Raw genomic sequence first — 12,500 nt, forward strand, 5'->3', positions numbered from 1 at the left:
GCACATATTTATAAGTACTTATAGATGTGTACAATGTATTTATCCGTGCACCTTGTGGCACATTTCATGGCTGAAAAGTGTCCAAGAAAGATCAATTCCTTGCCAGGTCAACAAATCAACAAATTGTGTTACTTAAATGTTACACTGTTGAATATGGCTAAGTTACTTTCACACCTGTCTGATCTTAGGCCTATACTTTTAGAAGTAGTACCCAGAGTGTATGGAAATACCTTATATAGCCATGAAACACATAATAAAGGAAGCAATAACAACAAACAACAATGCACGGATCAATAATGAATGCATCACTACATATTCTGACAAGGATTAGGCTGATATGCATGCAGGCTATAGTAAACTCATGGCTAAGCTAATCTGTTTTGGTTGAGAAAGGTAGTGTTAGCCTAATAGGAGGCTTCCTAAACTCAATAAATATCTGCTTGACTGAAAATGAAAAATAAAAGCTTATCCCTGATGATTCTGGAAGACGAGATTAGCTGTGGCTTCCATACTTTTCCTCTGCCCAGATTTTCACAGGATTCCAGATTTTTGCCTTATATTTTTGATCTTTTCCTCATAAAATATGTTTTTTTTGGCAAATCATTGAGGGCTAAAGTCACTAAATAATAACTGACATTTGAGTTTCAGACTTCATATCCTTCAGAAAATGCATGCTAAGGCATATCCTATTATTCTAGCAACTTTCCAAAGTTTATAAGAGCAATAATTAAAATCTGTCCCTATTTTTGGGCCTTTGCCCCCCCCCATTATTTTTGGCTTTGTGCAGATTTCTTGTGCTAAGAGGTTGAGAGGTATTGTGGCACCCCCCACTTTTGTTACAGGTGTAGAATCAAGCTACTGTTTTTCTTACATTCTTTTTAAAACAAATGAAGACCATGAAGTGTGCCTACTTTTTTAAAAAGAGGTATGTCTCATGAACCAGATGTTTCCACTTTATTAGTCAAAGCTAGACTGACTTCTGTAGGACACATAAATCCAGTGAAAACTGGTGTATGTGTTCATGGTCTGTATAAACTATGTCTATATCTTCCTACTTTCACAACTGAAATAAAACAGATTATCCACAGTTTTCCTTTCAATTTGTAATTTTTTGCCCATGATATAAGTGCCTATACGGTTGGGTGAAGGACAGCTCATGGCATTTATATGCTGTCTTTTTCTATAGGTGAGCTACAGACCATGTACTGCCAGTTCCTGCTTTCCTCTGAAACAAAAAGCTCAAGGAATGAAACAAAACAAGCAAAAAAAAAAAAAAAAAAAAAAACTTATGATATGTAAGTGGTTGAAGTGGTTGCTTTGCTGAGTTATATAAGCCAGGTGTCCATGATTTCTTGCATGCTTGTGTAATAGAAAGCCTATGAAATTAGAGAAAGGCATTTGCTTATATGATGTGAGACAGGGGATTTTATATTCTATTATAAAATTTGTATATACATATATATGTATTTATATTTATATACACACATATATAAATGTATATGGATCTATGCCAGTTCAGAAACTTAAAATTCATAGTGGTGAGATGATATGATCAAATTTCTGAAAACTCAACCATTACAAAAATAAACAGACAAAAATCTATCTTTTTTTTACATTTTTGCAGGGAGCGGGCAAGCTCACTGCACCCCCACACCCCCTGGTAATTATATATACCAACTCAGAGATCGCACTACATTGCTAAAAACAGTATTTCCTGATCCTCGCTGTACCGCAATCTCCATTCAAAACAAAAGCTTTGGGTTTTCAGAAATTCAGTCATATCATCTCGCCAATATGAATTTCAAGTTTCTGAAAACTCAATCAACTCCATATAAATATGTATATATGGAGAGAGAGAGAGAGAGAGAGAGAGAGAGAGACAGCAAGAGAGAGAATGAGCTACAAACGGGTGAAACTAATGAGCTGTAGTATAATTTTTATGAATTTCCTTAGATGAAATGTCCTAACATTACCTTTCTCCTCTTTCTAGTCTTTTTAAAGTGATTATTACACTGCTGTTAATCTCACAACATTTCTGATTATCAGAGCTAATAATTAACTAGCTGTTTTCACTGCCAAATGTTCTTTAGTCCCCATAAAAAGCAAACTGCGGTCATTGACCAAATAGCATTCACTGCCGTCAAGCGAAGGATATTGTTCCAGTACTGGTAAGTAAGCAAAGGCATGCTTTATATTAGAAATATTATTACACAAAAATCCCAGCTTTCATAAAAGGCTAACTACGGCTAGGGTCTGTAACAATTATTCATTATACTGTATTATGAGAAGGTTGTACTGTGCAGCTCTTAGTTATTTTTTAACTAGGTTATGGGTTGTTTCTTGGTGTACAAGAATGATAAATACATGTAACTCCATTCCATCTTCAGCATTCTTCTCACAATGCAAATTACAGTACAGGATATTTCATGTTTATATTGCTTTATCTTTATAAGGTAAATGGTAGTATTACATCCATAAACTGTTAACATGTAACTTGTATTACTACAATAAGGGTACGTTCTGATGCAGCTCCATCAACACTACAACAAGGAGCCTAATTTTACAGATAGTTTTCCCCAAGAGACAAGTTTATGTGTCGCATCCTAGGGGTGCAGTTTAGTGTAGAAAATTAATACTATGTGCTGTCTAGTAGGCTTAACAAGTTAGCTTATTTATTTGTCATTGAATACCATGAAAGTGCTTCTGGTCAATTTCCTTTTTCACCAGAGACCTGAGAAGAAATATTTCACATTACATACATTTCCATGAGCTATATATTATATAACACTCAGTTCTTTACACACACACACACACACACACACACACACACACACACACACACACACACACACACACACACACATAAGTATAGGTTTACTATGGTAATGTCGGATCAGCATCGAGCGAACATTTACAGTATTGACCTTAAATGTTAAATCTGAAATTTCGAATAGTAACCCACAATGAAGGTGAATACATCGAACTCCATGGTTCAATGTATTTGACATAGCAGGAGGTGACATCACCCACCTCCTGCTATGCACAGTAATGTACTGTTGAACTCTATATTCAACTGTACGTTATTCCTACAATTTTGCATGGGGGCTACGCCCACCTGCACCCCCCCCCCCCACACACCCTCTGCACATTAAATATACCAACTCTGAGATTGCACTACAGTGAAGAACTGAGCTAATTCCCTGTTCCTCAGTGAAGCGTGAAGTCTTGGTATGTCATTTACTGAAAGGTCAAGTGCACCATGCAGCTCAACTAACTGTGGTTGACCACTCTTGATTCGGTTTCCTGCTCCTTGGAAATCGTGATTTCGACAATCAGCCAATCGACTGACTGCCATTCAAGTAAGTAATTGTAAACCTACACAGATATATATATATATATATATATATATATATATATATATATATATATAGATATGTATATATATATATATATATATATATATATATATATATATATATATATATGTATAAATATATATATATATATATATATATATATATATATATATATATATAAATATATATATACACATATATATAGGTTCATAGGTAGGTACTAGGCTATTGGCCTTTATAAGCCTAGCCTAAAAGGTACCTTGGCTTTCGCCACCCAAGACACATATTTTCCTGTGCCCCTGTAAAGCAGAGCCACAGAAGTGATCCCAGGGGTGAATTTCCTATTGCCCATCCAATCATCAAGATTTTTCTTGAAGAGTGCAAATGAGGAGCTTTGTTTGATATAGATAGGTAGTTTGCTCCAGAGTATGGGAAGTCTCTGGGACAGGAATCTATCCCTCCAGCATTCTCTGTTTATTGTGGTGACAAGGTTTAGGTCCCTAGAGTGTGTAGCTCGGAGGGATTGGGATTTCTTTCAGTGGAGCATGTCCAAAAGCTCTGGGTTTGACATAGCTTTGTATGTTAGGCAGAGATTGCCTCTAAGTAGGCAATATGCAATGGAGTACAGCTGGAGTTTTTTGAGACGGTCTGTTTGAAGCTGGTAATCCACTTTGTGAGGTATTTCTGCAGCCTTTCCAGTTGTTGTAGTTGTCTTGTGAGGTACATACCAAAAGGGGCATTGTAATCTATAATGGGTCTAATGAGTGACAAGTACAGGGGAACAATGACCTCTTTTTTTCCGGGATGAGAAACCTTTTGTGATGAGGTGTGCCATGTAGAAGGATTTCCTGACTACTGTGGCAATGTGATTATCAAAGGAGAGACTACTGTCTACCTGTGTCCCAAGGTATCTTATCATACTTTTGGTGTTAAGTAGACTACCCCCTATGTGGTAGTTCATCATGGGTACAGAGTTTTTACCAAAGGGGATGACTATACACTTTTTGGCATTGAGCTTGAGGCCATGGCTTTGACACCAGGCATCTGTTTCAGTAAGGCCCTTTTGTATGATGTCCACTTAATTAGGAGTTTTGATTATAGCTCCTAGTTTGCAGTCATCTGTGAACTTCATTAGCCAAAAAGCCTTCTGCATTAGCCTGTACTTCAGAGAAGTAGATAACAAACAGGAGAGGATCCAGGACTGAATGCTGTGGTACTCCACTTGTCACTGGTCTGAAGTCAGATTTGGAGTCTGCCACTTTCACAGTGTGGGTTCTGTCAGTGAGCCAGGTAGCAACCCATCTTTTGACATAGGGATTTAAACCAAGTTTAGTGAGTTTATCTATAATTCCAGAGTGGGGGATGGTGACAAAAGCCTTGGCAATATCTAGATAGGCTGTGTGAACCACCTTACCCTCGTCTACAGCTTTGGTGACTGCTTCAAAGAAGTCTATCAGGTTTAGGAGACATGATCTGCCTTTTACAAACCCGAACTGGGTGGGGTCTAGAGTTTGGAGATTACCAATGTCTTTGTTTATAAGTTCTATGATGATACATTCCATGGCGTTGCAGACCAGGCTCATCAGGATAATGGGGCAGTAGTTCCCAGGGTACGTGGTGGCTCTCCCTTTGTGGAGTGGGATAACTGTCACTATGCACCATTCAGTGGGCACAAAGCCTGAGGTGAGGTGCCAGTTCATTCTGTAGTTCATGTAGAATGCAGCCTGGGATGTTGTCAGGTCCCATGGATGCTGTGTTCTCAGCTTTGGAGAGTATGCTTTTTACCTTTGACCTTTGTAGCCGTTATTACAGGAACCTTGCATTCTTCCAGTATAGAGATGGGCCCTTTAGGGGGTGAGACAGGGGTAAAGTTAGCACTGAACCTATCTGCCAGGATGTTGGCAATATCAGCTGGTTCTGTATATTTAATGCCATTGTGCTGTAGCAGATCTGACTATTGCCATTGAGATTCTTGACATAGATATAGAATGCTTTGTGGTTGTCTTTAGAATCAGTGGCGATTTTGTTTTTGTAATTAGCTTTGGAGGATTTTATGAGGGATTTCAGCTTCTTAATGAGACTGACCAAGGAGTTCCTCCAATCATGGGATTTTACTCTTTTTTGCAACAGTTTCTTTCTTCTCTTGTAGAGATTGTTTATGGCAGGGGACCACCAGATTGGCTTCCTTTTTTTGGAGGATAGCATATTAGTTCTGTTAGGGATAGCACAATCCATGCACTCGTGTAAGTGCTTATAAAGTGCATTTGTGTAAGATTCAACAGTCGTACCTCTATTGTCCATCTGCATGGATGTCGTCAAGTTTGCCACTTATGTCTTGAGAAGCGTGAAGTTGGCTTCGGAGAATTATTTTATGGTGGTTTCCCTAATGGGGTGTGGGGGTGGGATGTGGATGTCTAGGGTGATTAGCTTGTAGTAGTTGGATCTGACCAACAAGGAATTGACCTCTGTTGTGGAACACCGGTTGCCCGTGTTGGTAATGACCAGGTCTAGGATATTGCTGCCCCTGATGGGGGTGTGGATAAGTTGATCCAAGGCATTGGAATTTATGAATTCCCAAAAACATTGACCAAAAGAGTTGGTACATGAGTAGTTTTCCCAGTTAATGGTGGGGTAGGTGAATTCGCCCATTATTAGGGTGTTGGGTTGTACCTTAATATTTTCCAGTGTATGAAGAAATGAGGAGTGGGAATCCTGTGGCATGGTGGAGGGTCTGTAGCAAGTTACAATTTGGATTGTGGTCTTGCCCAGAGTTAGTTGCACTTGGATAATCTTGGATGCATTATGTTGAGCAACTAGCCTGGAGATGTGGATATCCTTAATGAATATGGACACACCTCTGCCTTTAGTGCTTCTGTCCAGGTTAGATGGCTGAAAGGTGTGGCATGAATTCTACCTGGTAATGCAGGGTTGCTCTCTGGAGCCTTGAACCAGGTCTCTGTTACTGCACAGATGGCGATGTTCTCCATTTTAAGGAGTGCCTCGAGTGAGTGCATTTTGAGGTTTAGACTTCTAGCATTGAGTAGCATTACCCTCAAATTTTGCCTGCTTGTACCTCTTGCAGTGGTGAATTTGTCATTTGAACCTTGCCTAAAAAAGGCACTATAGAGGTGGCAAGAGCCTTAGCCAGTATCTGGCATCCCAAGGGTGACAGGTGCAGGTCATCTCTGGCAAAGTATCATGATCTGTCAATCATGTCATCCCAGGCAGACAGATACTGGATTCCCTTAGAATGACACCGAGAAGCTTAGCCAATTTTTGAAGTCAATCAGTTTGTCCTTGTACTGTGGTATCATTCTAGGTTATGGCAGGATGCTACTCAGGGCTAGGGTCATACCTGCCTGGGCTACAACTTCGAAGAGCTCCTCCATGTCTCTTTTTATGTAGTCCAGGGAGGTACATTTCAGGTCATTCACACCAACATGGACAATGACAGAGTCATATTTGTACTTGTTGTGGAGTGAACTGAGTGCATGCATTATGTGGCAGATCCTGGCACCTGATAGACAGCTGACAGTAACCTTCCCCTTGTTTAGCCTGGTGAGTGGAACATCAGTGTGCCTGACTATAGAGTCACCTATGACTAGTGTGTTGTGTACACTGTTTTGTCTTATGGTCTGTCGTTGAATGGCACACTGAGTCTGTGAGCTATGTGTCATTTGGGTTGTGTTGGGAGGTGGAGGTTGCTTGTGTTTCTGCTTTGGAGGTCTCTGTTGCTTGAGCAGATTTTTATTGAGAGACTCCACAAATGTAGGTGTTTGTTTTGTGTTCCTTTGTGTATTCTTCGGTGGTGCAGGTTTTGAGGGACTATGCGATGAGTGTGGTGCAAGTGTTTACCTTCTCCTCTTGACTGTCTGGTCCAGTCTTGGGTGAAGAGAGCTTTGCTTCCAGTTTGGCTATGTAACTGCATCTCTCACAGGTTGTAGTGTTGGGTGGTAGGAGGAGAGGGTTGTCTGTGTACATGACGCAATTGCTGCATTGCCCCCAAATTTTTTATTAAGTACCAAAAACTGTTTTCCTCTATACAAGTGAGAAAAGTTGAGTGTGTAGTAATCTGTAGCTCATTTAGTGCTTCCAATGAGTTCTGAAAAAGTGCTGAGCTCAAAGAAACATATTTGAGTACTAAAGCTAAAAAAAACTGGCTAGTTCTAAGGGAAAATTTGAAGAGCAGACTTTATGGCACCAGGAATAGTTTAACCCTAGCTAAGTGGCAATGCATAAAGTGTATTTTTTAATATAACAGCAAATGAGCAAACTGATTTAAACAATTTAACCAATTAACCAATAAAAAGCTAAAAACTGAGCCTCGTTTCTGCAGTCTTTGATCAGACACGTTCTAACTGCACACTCCTGCCACTATGGTGCAGGGGAACCTTCTCCAAAAAAAGATGGCCTGGATTAGTGCTCAGGTTATACAAACAAAGCTAGATTCAGCAGATCTGAATCTAGTCTATGCTACAGCAAGCAAGGCATACCACTTTCAGAAAGAAACAGTTCAAATAAGCAGGCACAATAAGCCTTTAACCAGAAACTCCCAGCTCAGAATGGAGGAATCTACCATCTTCTCCCACAAGAGTGCAGACCACACCTTCTGAATGTAAAATAACTGGCCTGAAGCCCAAGTGCTTAAACCAGAACTAATACACTTTTAGAATAACAGAGAGTAAGTCTTTTCGCTGCAAGGAATTGTCTTTATTGTCCTAGTAAACCATACAACTTGCAGTGATAACATCAGTACCTACCTCACCAGCTGCATTAGAACATTTTTCATGCACTATATGTTATATTTTTGTGGTCTAACTGTGACATTGGCATTTAATCTGTACTGTATTTGATAACTTGTGGTCTAGCTATGCCAATAACATTCTATCTGTACTGTGTTTAATGTGTCTCTCTAGATTACCCCACTGTATTTGTCTGTTGATTATCTGTATTGCTTTATGTGCTAGTGTCTCTGTTAAGCATTGGTGCCCACCCTCCATAGTAACAAATGATGTTGTTTGAATGTATTTCCATGCCATTGAGTAGTAGCTGGCACTGTATAAACATATTATTTACCTCTGTAATATCTATTGTTGGTATAGACATGTGCTTTTCACTATATGTAACTGTTAGCTGAATTGTGTTAATGATAGGTGGTAGCTAATTGCTAGTTCTTTACCCTGCACTATAGTTATCTCTTCTGACTCCATTCCTCTCTCTAGTTCTGAGCTTGATTTCCTCTCCTACACCTATTTCCTACTGTCTGACCCCCCCCCTCTCTGCTCTGCCCCCCCCCACTCTTCACTTGACTAAACTGTCTCTCTTACCTCCTTCTCTCTCTCTTCCATTAGGCCCTCTCAGTATAGGTTCCTCCTCTATCCTATCTTTTGCCTTCTCTGCTTTCCAACCCTGCAACTTCTTCTCAGGCAATCCCCTCTAGATTTCTGTCCTAATTCTCCCTTCATTCTCTCCAATACTCTATCTTATCTATTGTTACTCTCGCTTATCTCACTCTTATCCTTATATATGTCTTTATTTTTACAGGTCCCTACATCACTACAAAGACTGGAAAATACATTTCTCAACCCAGGAGGACCACCCTTTCCCTCTATGAGCGCTGTCTTTTCAATGGAGTCCTTCCCAGCAACAGTCAATTTTAAATCAGTGTATGTGGAATATCACTTGGTTTTACACTGGCTTTTTACCTTTTAACTCTTCAAAGCCATTCCTCGTCAGCCTCAACTCATTGCAAAACACCTGCTATCCCCCCCCCCTTAGCTCCCTCTCAGTCACTTAGTTTAACATCTAGCCAATGGTAAGCATTTTACCTTTAGTCTATCATCTGCTGCCGACCTATCTTACAAGCCTCTCTGCTCTGTTCTGCCAGCTGTAGCTGCCCTGTTATTTCCTCTCCCACTACCTAACCCCCTATGCTTAACTGTATACTGTGTCTCCCATTCAATCTACCTTCAGTGTAGTCTAACTTACGTTTTACTATCATTACCTTCAACCCCTGTAGCCCTTATTCCACCTCTACTACTATTTAACCTCATATACCTCTCTGGCTTATCCCTCTGCACTGCAGCCAGCCATTACTTTCCTCCAGAATTTAGTGCATAAAAGTAACTGAGAGGAACCATTCTCACAGGTATCTCCCCAGCCTAAATCACCTCTCTCACTGATTGTTTTTTTTTTTTGCTGATCCTCTATATACATACTCTGATCCTCACAGACAGTGCAGCCCCGCTCCGTTCGCCCTCGCTGATGCTCGGGCTCAATTCGCTCCCCTACCCTGCCCCATTCCCTCCCACCCTACATCAATTACATTTATAGCTATACTCCACACCCAAACATACCTACTCCCAATTATCCAATCTAACCCTGTCAATCATTCCCACTCTTACACCCTTCACCACATCCAATTCCATACTCAACCATTACAACTATTAATAGCACAATTAAACACAACCTACTCATTACACAACCATCCAATATGTCTTACACACATCACAATCAGCATCTATATCCAATATGTTACATATTATGTCTCCTCTGTCTCCCTCTCCTGTCCATTCCCACCTCCTACCACTGCGAAATTTATTACACTCCTCCATCACCATAGCAGACAGACTCCACTACCATTCCCATTAAGTTCAGTCACTGCCTCATATCACCTTGGGAGCTTGCCACCAACCAACCTTTTCCCTACCCATATAATACTCACACTTACAAAACCAGCCCTCAACCCCCCCCCCCAAAAAAAATCAGCTAAGATATTACAGAAACTAAGCAAACTCTACCTATACCTACTCCAAACACTCAAATGCTGGTGGTGACATTCATCCTAATCCTGGACCTAGTACACCTAACCACCAATACTTATCATGCCCAAGCCCTCTATGTCTTAGACCTAGCACATCGCTCCTCCTCTTAAACATTAATGCAAGAAGCATACTTAACAAAACTCAAGACCTTCATGCCCTACTAGCTCTTTACAAACCATATATTGTTGTACTAACAGAAACTTGGCTGAAACCACAGCACCACAACAATGAAATTACTGCTCCGAGCTATAGTATTATACGCAGAGATCGATCTGAAAGAAAGGGAGGGGGTGTAGCAATTCTATACCAAGACCACCTTACTATAGAGCAATTTGAATGTAATTCCAAAGAAGTCACAATTGTTGAACTAATTCTAGCTAAACTTAAACTTAACCCTAACAAGCAAATAATCATTGCAGGTGGTTATATCCCAGCAGGTAACAACACTACCATACTTGAAAGCCTCCTTAACTGGCCGTCATCCTTCCTTCCACATAAAACCATTCTCTTAGGGGACTTTAATATTGACTGGGCAGACTGTTCTAGTCAGAACCCCTCCACCTACATCAACCTGCATGGGTTTACCCAAATTATAACAGCCCCCACAATAACTGATAAAACCTCCAAACGCCAGTTCATCTTGGACTGGATTCTAATATCTGACCCTACCCTAGCTAAAGAATCCGGCTGGCTTCCTGACAGCCCGAGTGACCACCAAGCTACCTACTTAATTAGGAACCAAGCCCACCAGAACAAACAACCCATCCTCAGAGTAGTACTTAACAAGAAGACCTTTAAAGCCAATAAACTAATCAATTCACTAAAGAGCTGTAACTGGACCTTCCTTAAAAAACTACCTCTTGATGAAGCTGTGTGATACTTCAACTCAACCTTCCTAAAAATTCCTTGACAGTCATGCACCCTCCAGAACCATTAGAATCAAAACTAACCATGCCCCTTGGCTAACAAAAGATACTAGAATTACAATGAAAGAAAGAGATAAAGCCTGGTTGTAATTTCACAAGCACAAATCTGGCACTCTGAAACAGACTTATCTTGAACTCCACAACAGAGCCAAAAGATTGATAAAACTTGACAAAATCAACTACCATAAAACCATGCAAGAAAAATATGCCCACAACCCTAAAAAAATCTGGGCCACAATAAATAGTTTACTCCACCCAGGAAAATCACCCACTCCTTCCCCTATATTACCAAACAACCATGACAACATCCCTACTCAATTTAATAAATACTTTACAGAAACAGTCCAAGCTCTAGCCAACACACAAAACACAACTAGCAGCCCCATATCAGGAGATGCCCCACAATATTTCCATATAAGTAATGACTCCTCCAGTTTCTCCCTGCATCCAGTCTCACCTAATACTATTGCCAAACTCCTACAAAAACTCAAACCAACCACACTAGCAGCTGACAATCTACCAGCAGACTTCCTACAGATTTCAGCAGAAGCCATAGCCTATCCCATTTCCATTCTCATAAACAGTTCAATCACAGAATGTAAAGTACCTGACGCATGGAAAATATCACATATTTTACCATTACACAAAGGGGGTAACTCCACTGAACTTGCCAACTTCTGCCCCATTGCGATTCTCTCACCTTTATCAAAAATCTTAGAAAGAGTAATGCATTCACAACTAATGCACTACCTCGTAAAAATAACCTATTATCCAAATCCCAACATGGCTTCAGACCCACCCATAGCACCACCACAGCATTACTTGCCTACACCAACATCGTCAATCAACATAGAAACAATGGATTATTCGTATCCTCCATATTCCTAGACTTGTCCAAAGCCTTTGATATGGTTAATCACAACATGCTCATAGAAATCCTAGCTACCCTCAACATCATGGTTCAACAATTATTTATCAAATTGCCAACAAGCAGTCCTATGGCAAGACCAATTGTCTCCCCTACTGCCAGTAGCCATAGGTGTCCCTCAAGGATCCATTCTTGGCCCCCTACTATTTTTACTATTCACTAACCACATTGCCTCATCCTCACCCTCTGCCTCAATAGTTCAATATGCAGATGACACTACTATTATATGCACCGCCCCACCCTCGATGAGCTAAGAACCATAACCCAAAATAACTTCACCCTAACAGAGACATGGTTCACTAACATCAAACGTATTCTTAACCCCAAAAAAAACAAGCTCATCCTCTTTAGCCCAGGTAGAGCACCTCCACCAAACAATGAATTTACCATAAAATCTAAAGATAATATACTGATCATCCCAACAAAACACACTAAACTTCTAAGTGTAGAGATTGACAATAACCTG

General features: G+C 40.2%; 1 protein-coding gene across 1 annotated transcript in view; it reads left to right on the forward strand.

The window, feature by feature from the left end:
* The first annotated feature begins 2,107 nt into the window (after positions 1–2,107).
* LOC122809728 (sulfotransferase 2B1-like) overlaps positions 2,108–12,500 on the forward strand; it is a 395,124-nt gene continuing 384,731 nt past the window's right edge. Inside the window, exon 1 of the mRNA XM_044081447.1 lies at positions 2,108–2,168. The gene's annotated coding sequence lies outside the window, so the exon portion shown is untranslated. The remainder of the gene's footprint in view (positions 2,169–12,500) is intronic.

This window comes from Protopterus annectens, chromosome 1.part1, assembly GCF_019279795.1.
Source record: "Protopterus annectens isolate FY-2018-M chromosome 1.part1, PAN1.0, whole genome shotgun sequence".
NCBI classification, from domain to species: domain Eukaryota; kingdom Metazoa; phylum Chordata; order Ceratodontiformes; family Protopteridae; genus Protopterus; species Protopterus annectens.